The 9,021-nt window shown below is 32.4% G+C and overlaps 1 protein-coding gene across 1 annotated transcript in view; it reads left to right on the top strand.

The window, feature by feature from the left end:
• Positions 1–8,556: 8,556 nt before the first annotated feature.
• LOC126967139 (protein artichoke) overlaps positions 8,557–9,021 on the top strand; it is a 49,112-nt gene continuing 48,647 nt past the window's right edge. Inside the window, exon 1 of the mRNA XM_050811576.1 lies at positions 8,557–8,728. The gene's annotated coding sequence lies outside the window, so the exon portion shown is untranslated. The remainder of the gene's footprint in view (positions 8,729–9,021) is intronic.

Here is a 9,021-nt window from a genome sequence, read left to right as displayed (position 1 = left end):
TAAAAAATAGAACAACAGTCTAAAACTATAATTATCATATTATTGAAAATATATCGTTATCATTTTACGGACGTTTTCAATTACGTTTCTCTAGTTACGGATACATTGCTATCACCGTTTTATGACAACATCTTGTCTATCCATAGTTGTGTCCAATATAGTTGTTATCCAATGCTTTATGTCGATAAATTATTGAAATGTAAGTAAGCGCAAAGGGATAGATTTGTCTACCTCTAGTAAGTTAAACTACGGATAGATAGATTATTGAAAACGGCCGATTAATCAATTAGACGCGGTCAAGCCCAGCAAACCGCTGGCTCTCGTCACTCAAACGATGCCAGCGCCGCACAAATTAGAAAACAACCAAATACTCACATTTTTGATGTCCGGAGAGACGTGAGTCCTCGTCCTGTACTCGTTTTCACTCCACTCACACGTACACGTACAGACTGACCGACTGACATACACCACATACACAATCTTTCTAACACATTTCACAAGCAAACACACACATGTCATATGTACATACATACACGTACATACATACAAACATATTCCAACACTTACCTGCATACATACACATACATACTAACAAAAACGAATTCTAATATTTTTATTCAAAATGAATATAAAATCACTAATTATTGAATTTCGGTATTTTAACAAACAATACTTTAGTCACTTTAAAAATTCTGACGATGATTATATCTTAAAAACCCAGAATATAATATTATATTGGTTGAAATCTAGCATGCAAATCTTATATATTATTCAATTCCACATTCAGTTCGCCGCACACGTATTTCGTCATCATAATTCATTTTGATACTTGTGTATCATTTTCTTTTCATTAACCTTAATTTGGTGTACTGGAAGACCTATATTGCTTTCTTATTTGTAATAATAACTTTATATTACTATATTGTCTTGACTCTTTTCATCTGCAATCCCCCTGAAAACGAGATCTGGAAAGGTCTTACCCATCTTTAGTAACTACACTTTAGTTACATGTATTGCATAATAAAAATGTAACTATTGTAAAAACACAGTTATAATTACATGCGTTTTAATCCTTTAAAAGTGATTTATTTAAATGTGTAACAATCGCGATAATAAAAAAAATACAACAATAACATTATCAAGGTATATCTTACTTTACCAGGTCGATATGACATGGTCACGATTCCTCTGGTTTTGCATGAGATTATCGTAAAATCTTGTAAAAAATGATACTATACTTAAAATCGTCTCAGTGACAGTTATTTCTATAGGCTTAGTTATAAACGTAACTACGGTATTTTAAATTATATATATTTTTACTAAAATTATGAATATGGCTGTTGATATGTTTTCTTAATTCTAAAGGCTCTTTTTCAGTAAACTTATATTACACTTGAGTTATTCTAAGCCTGCTTGCTGGTAATGACTATCCCTCAATGCTATGAGCTGAAAGGCATTCATAATAAATAAAATATGTTTTAAGTGAGAATTCGCTTATAGAAATGCTTAGGAAATTTCTTTTTTGAACAATTTAAGTAAAACACCGGCGAAAACGATAATCGACTCTAGGTGCATTAAAATAAGAGTCAACGAGGAAATACTTGTAAAGCTTTGTTTGGTATCATTACGTGTCATAAGCTTGTAATCTGCGGCAGGCCACTACGACACCACGGCTAGTAAGATTAAACATTCCTTCTACTATAAAATTAAATGAGCCAACAAGTAGAATGAAGTACGTAATACACGCTGCCAAATATTCGCGGTATCCTGGGATTTTCTCTCTCTAATTACAATCTGTATTTATTGACTCTAATTATTTGCATGTTAAACCACCAATGCGCTATGTTTGATGTTGTGTATTTAATGTTATAATATATTCCATGAATGTCTTGTATTTCTGTATAAATATTGTTCGTTCTTTGTTGTTTTAGGTATCAGAGAAATTAGGGGTTTCCTTATTGTACAGTAAAATTTGAGACGACAAGATATTTTGATACGATTGTTTTTTTTTAATATTAGAGGGGGCAAATAGGCCAGAAGTTCAAGGGATGGGTATTGGTGAGGCAACGACCCATGGACATCCGCAACAACAGGTATCAAGAGATGCGTTGCCGGCCTTTAAGGTGTGAGTATGCTCTTTTCTTGAAGGTCCCTAAGTTGTATCGGTTCGGGAAAACAGCAACCGGTAATTGATTCCACAAAGTGGCAGTTATAAAAACATTGAAAGGTTTGAACATTGTAAACGTGTCTTTGTTCATTTTAGTACAACTGTTCAGATTCTTAAGACTCTCTGAGCCATCCCATATTTATTTTACTATACCTACCTACATTGTAGTTAATTACCAAATCAATAAATATCAAATATGTGCGAAGGGATCGATGGCTGGTCCATGCATCAACTTGTGAACGGATGCTACTTGTGGTGCTAGGTCGATTTGTTATTGTTCATTGCATTTGTTGGATGTGATAACAAATTGTGACAGTAATCACGACCATCATGTTCACGAAACAAAAATTACACAAACAAAAATTCAAGCTCTAAAGGTTGATGCATCCAATATACGATAATTTATATTTATACAGTTAATTCTTTATTACTTTTTATGAAATAATTAATATTATTCAAACATGACTTATATATTGTATGCAACTTTAACCTTACAAACTAATCTGTTATGTATATTACAACCATTGTAAAATACTCTACTTGATTGAAAAGAGTGGCCGTTGAGTTTTTTGTATATTCTTCTCACGAGCTCAACTTTTTACGAACATATGGTAATTTTAGTAATTTAAAGAAAATATTTGTAGTGACGATATTTGTAGAACGCGCTTAGTTTAAAACTAATTGAATAAAGTTTATTTGGCTATGACTATTCCTTCCTTCTAGCCTTCTTTTCGGATTTATCTTGTAAAAAGGCATAAAAAGGCATTTATTTTCTCAAAATTGATTCCTTTAGAATTCTTTTTGATGTCATTTCTTATACTACTAGATACTACTACCGCTTCGGAAACAAATGGCGCTCTGAGAGAGAAGAAGCGGCGCAAGAAACTCTCCCAGCATTCTTTTTTTTGCGCTCTTTTGAATAAAAATATACAATATTGTGCAGACATTTCTATCGCTATAAAATAATCATAATCTAGTCCCAGGCTGTCCGATCATTTAGATATTCAGCAGTGGAGTAATAGGATTTACGACAGAGACATTTTTTTATAAAACATTTAAATTTATTCATAGATAATGCCTGAACAGTGGCTGGGACTTTATTGTAGAAGTGTATACATTTACCCTTAAAGCTATTGTGTATCTTATGAAGCCTACTAGAATTAGTTACAAATATTAAATTTTCATAAATGTACTGACAATGAACAGTCATAATATTTATTTCTTTAAATTTTTCTTTGAGAGACTGTCTATAACCAATGTAAGGTTACTAAACTAATTATTTTCTTTCACATTCTAGGCACTGGATAATAAAAATTATGTAAGGTTATTTGTATAAACACACACATTATTGATCACAATATTAGTATTCAGAACAAGCATATTATGTAAAAACCGCATTAACCGCAAAACCGCACGAAGATCCTGACCATGTGACCGGTTTTCATCGTCAAATATATGACTTTCAACATTTTTAATGCTGATATAAATATTATATGTCTAAGACATGAGAGGAAGGGCTGCAATAATAAAATAAATTATTATTTATTCCATAGAATATCCCGATGGTAAACAACCCACTCCCAAAGTTCGGTAACGCTAGTCATTTTGTAAACCTTACCACTAAATGTATCTTACAATTATTGTTTTGATTTTATAATATTCAAACCCATCTCTCCACCTTAATATGGCAGCGGTCCTGCACGATATTTGACCCCAATAGGGTACTGTACCACCGCACCGACAGATTCGGGGAATACCTCTCCGAGGTATTCTGGCTCGGAACACCCGTCATAATTTCCTCTATTACAAAAAAAAATATGATGTTTTCGTAAGTAAAATCTTTTTAATATATATATATATATATATATATATATATACTGATGTTCGTTTCCAGTGAACTCCTAAACTAATGAAGGGATTTTAATGGGGATTACTTCATGGAGTGACTATAAGCGAGCTTTTCATCATGGTGGGAAATAAAATCTTATACGCACCACGTGAGATAAGTAGGACATTGCCACCCGCGATTGTCGCGTTAATAACATTAATACATGAAAAAACTTTAAAATAAACTCTCTGTTTTGGTTTACAGTGTTGATCAATGTATGTTTTAATGATGTGTACATTCATATAGGTACGTTTACTGTAGAACCTTTCCCAGGTCACCCCATGTCATTAGATTTGACGTGAACCTTTGATCAGAACATCCCAGGGGTTCAGGCCTTTGTGCTTTAATATTAATTCCACATGAGTGTTTTTGAGTTATTGCCTATTTAAAACCATCAAAATATTATAATAATTACAATTCTCACTTTATATGGATGGTCTTTTAATACACGTAAGAATTTAAGCTATATATGATAGGAATATCATTATAAAGTTTTCTTGTTTCAGGTAACCTGATGATAAATATACACTACCACCCACGCAGACAAGAGGAATCACGATATAATAGCCACTTTTTTTATGAAAATAAGGGACGAGACGAGCAGGACGTTCAGCTGATTAAGCATTACAATGCAGTGCCGCTCACGATTCTTGTAAAACCCCAAAAATTTTCAATGCTGAATCATAATAAATAAATAAAAATTTCAATAAAATAAAAAAATTGGGTTAACCTTATCATTTAGGGGTATGAAAAATAGATATTGGCCGATTCTCAGACCTACTCGATATACACACAAAATTTCATACAAGACACGAGAATTTTATATATAAGATGTACAGAACAACGTCTGTCCGGTCAGCTACTAGATCTTTATAGTTCCTTACATGATATTCGTTCTGATGAACATATATAATATGCCGCTATTTCTACTCCCCAAAGTATTTTTATTTTAGTGAATGTAAAGGCATTACTGTAACATTAAATTATGTTTTGTAACAAAGTAAAAATAAACAGAGTATTACTGATGGAAAATTATTGTTGGCTAAACAAAAAAGTGTATATTTAAGCAACCAAATAAAGCGGCGTGTTCACAGTAAAGGAATAAATTATCCTTGTTTCGGAATACAAAATATAAGTGTACAAAGTTATGAAACCTCACCTCGTTATGTTTTTCATTGAGTCGGAAGACAATATTTTATTTAGAGTCATGGAAATATGAATTTACAGTTATTCTATAGAATTGATTTTAACTGAGCGCTTAAAAAGAGTTTTATGTTCATTTGTTTGTCAATTCTTTATAGAATTATCGTTTGAATAATCGAAATTATTTTGGTAAGTGAACACAATACAAATAAGGTAATATGCGTGAAATAAACTCTTTGTTTTTGTTTTGACAAACTGTATGCCGTTGTAATCAACGTAATGCTTGTTTAAGCGATAATTGAACATAATAATATTATTGCTGTTGAACTTAATTTTTCGATGGTACTCTTATATAATACAGAATTATAAATATATTTAAAAAAATATGAACTATTATATAATATAAAAAAATCAAAAAATATATAAATAAGTGAAATAGTTTTATAAACCTTATCAGCCGCGTCATTGACATATATAAACATACCTCTACTGTGGGAAGTATATCTTAAGACTTTTAGCTGTGTAATTCATAAAAATACAATATGTAAAAAATTAATAACTATACAATTCTGTTGAATTTATACATTATGAAGCCCATATCATGGTTCGGTTAATTATAAATATAAAATGATTTATTCGTAATTATTTCAAAATTCACTACTGTTTTTACTGACTACCAATTTCCGATTCTTATAGAAATTATCACCAAATATTTGATCCTATAGATTTAGATACATTATTTTGCTAAAAATTAAGAAGGTCCAAAAACTTGTGTGAACTAAATTCAAGCGGTGTGATTAATGTGGAAATTAAGTTTTTGTTTAACGTGAGTTTGAGACTTGGGAGGGTTTCACAGATAACCGGTTTCGTATTATGAAAATAGATGAAACAAAAACACCTACAGTTTACACAAAGGGTCGTCGTCAATTCAGCTTATTATCAATCTCTCTTTACATGTCCAATTCACTCGGAAAATTCATTCGTAACCCTTGACGTTCTGTTATCCCATGACCTTGGAAAGTGATTTATAAAGCCAACATGTTGACAGCTGAACATCGTATGGCTTAAGCGATTAATCTATTATTATCGCTTAGGCCGGAAAACGTCCACTGCTGGACAAAGGCCTCCCCCAAAGATTGCCATGACAACCAGTCCTGAGCTGCCCACATCCATCGTGTTCCGGCGATCTTGACCAGATCGTCGATCCATCTGGTGGGGGACTTACCAACACTACGTGTTCCGGTACGTGGTCGCCATTCGAGGACTTAACTGCCCCAACGGTCGTCTGTCTGTTGAGCTATGCCCTGCCCACTGCTACATAAGTCTCGCAACAACTGCGTTATGTTGTCGACTTTGGTTCTCCTACGGATCTCTTTATTTCTGATTCGATCTCGCAGGGAAACTTCGAGCATAGCTTTCTCCATTGTCTTCTGAGCGACAATGAGCTACCTCATAAAGAATTATTATAATATGCATACGTTAAATTAACAAGACTTTAGCTAGTAAATAGAAAATAAAGTCAAAAGAGACTTATGGGGTGGTTTAGTACATTTTGTTACATCATTCATTGAAATTATTGCTAAGGATTCGGCCTCAATTTATAACAGCTGTATAATAATTATTAACGAAGGTGTTTTTCGTGATTTACTTAAATATACCAAAATTAGTTCGCTTTTTAAATATGGCAGTGTGACTGATCCTGTTATTTGTAGACTTCTATCAGTCTTACCTACTCTTTGCAAAATTTTTGAACAAAATATTTCACAGCAGTTGACGAAATATTTCTATGTAAACAACTTAATGCATAGATATCAATTAGATTTAAATCGAGATAAATCATCAAATTATACTGGATACTTAATAAAACATATTATTGAAGCTTGGGAGAATTATTTGATGTTTTGGGTGTTTTTGTGACTTGACAAAAGCGTTTGATTGTGTTCACCATGAGACTCTTATTAATAAATTACATCATAACGGTGTACGATGTGTATCGCTGAAAATGTTAAAATCACATTCACATAAAGAATCCAATTCGTAAATAGAAAACAATCCTCTGGTTCTTTGGTCTCATCTTGGCTTGGGCGTACGTCAAGGCTCAATACTGAAACCTTTCCAGTTCCTGATATATATTGACGATTTGCCATTTTTTATAAATAACAAGTATCATATAGTCTTCTTTACTGATGCCACATTCTTGTTATTTAGAAACAAACGTCAGCAAGATAAGTGTGATAAAATAAATAATGCTTTGTTAAGAGTATCAAAATGGTTCAATATGAATAAAATGAAAACAATATGTTTGAAATTTATGTTGCAAAATGTAAGGCAAGTAAACACCTATCTAGTAAATTAAGTTCAGCAGCTTTTGCTGTAGAAAGGGTATGAGAACTGTCTATTTTAGCTATTTTCATAGCGTTATATCGTTCGGCATTATATTATGGGATAGTGCAGCGAAAGTAAATAATATCTCCATACTTAAAAAAAATAAACAAAAAAAATACCAAATGAGTCCACGAAAATCTCTAACCCGTCGAGAAAAATACAAAGAAATTCATTTATGACTATGTCCGGTCAATGTATTTTTAGTAATCTCCTGCACGGCCATAAAAATTATAATTTATACAGTAAAATAAGCGACAACTATAATTTTAACACTTGTAATAATTACAAGCTGACAGAGCCCTCTACTAGGCTCCGTAAAATAAACAATAAACATTGGTATTAAATTTTAAAATAATTTACCCAAATGCAGACTCATGTCGAAGCCTTATTACAATATTAATGATTACGTAAACGACATTTTAATATTGAATTAAATAGTATTATAGTTGTTGCATTAAATAAATTGTAATGTTTTATCCTTATATTATTTTACTAGATTGCTAGGTTTTATTTTCTAGATTTTATTGATTTGTGAAATCAGCATGTATTTACATTCGATTTCTAGTGATTGAGTTGACGAGGAATTAGTTGAATTTATGTCAGTAAAGTTTTTTTGACTTTCACTTAATATTATGGCTGTTGGAAACCAACAATTTGACTCAAAGTGGTTTTAAAAGTTATATATAAAGCTAGCGTAGCTTGAGCGATAAAACTGAAGCCGTGAGAAACTCAAAGTTTCCGAAACCTTCAACAAGTTTAAGCGGATACCTTCGAGATGCGAATTTGGGAATCTTCCTTATGCATGTCTAACACATTAGTGGGGACTTAAAACTAATCAAGAAGACGGGCTCATTGGCTTACGCGTGTACGATGTTCGTAATTTATTAGCGTTTATTCCCATAAAGCAATCTGTAGGGAAGCCCATTACGCAGACTCCGTCCCAATCCCTGTTCTAGTGAGCTTGTGAAGTGGGGAGAGTACGGTCGCTCCTGGATCGCTCCAGTTGAATTTCGCCAACTATATCGGAGACAACTCGCCTTACCGAATTGTTTAGTTACGTGTGCAGTGAAACGTTACGAAGTTACTCGATTATCTGACTTGTAATAGAAGTATGAACTATGGCTTAGTTTTAATGGAAAATAAAGGTGAGTTTAACTTTTTTATATCGCAGTCGTTAAAAATTATCAATATTAAAGTTTTAATACCTTGAGTTTACATTGCACGATGTTTACCGACTTGTTTCGAACTTCTGTGTTTGTCGAATGATGCTGGAGGTGTTGTTTGACAACATAATTATAATTTCAATTACTGTTTGTTGATGTTGCGTAAGTAATTTTACAATTTGGGAATGGAATAGGAATATTTGTAAGTAAATTTAATTAGAACTGACGCTGAGAAATTTTACGTTAAATTGTATAGGCGTGAGATTTTAAAACAA

Source organism: Leptidea sinapis, chromosome 12 (genome assembly GCF_905404315.1).
Source record: "Leptidea sinapis chromosome 12, ilLepSina1.1, whole genome shotgun sequence".
NCBI lineage: Eukaryota > Metazoa > Arthropoda > Insecta > Lepidoptera > Pieridae > Leptidea > Leptidea sinapis.
The sequence above is the reverse complement of the archived record's forward strand: the minus strand, read 5'-3'. Positions and strand labels throughout refer to the sequence as shown.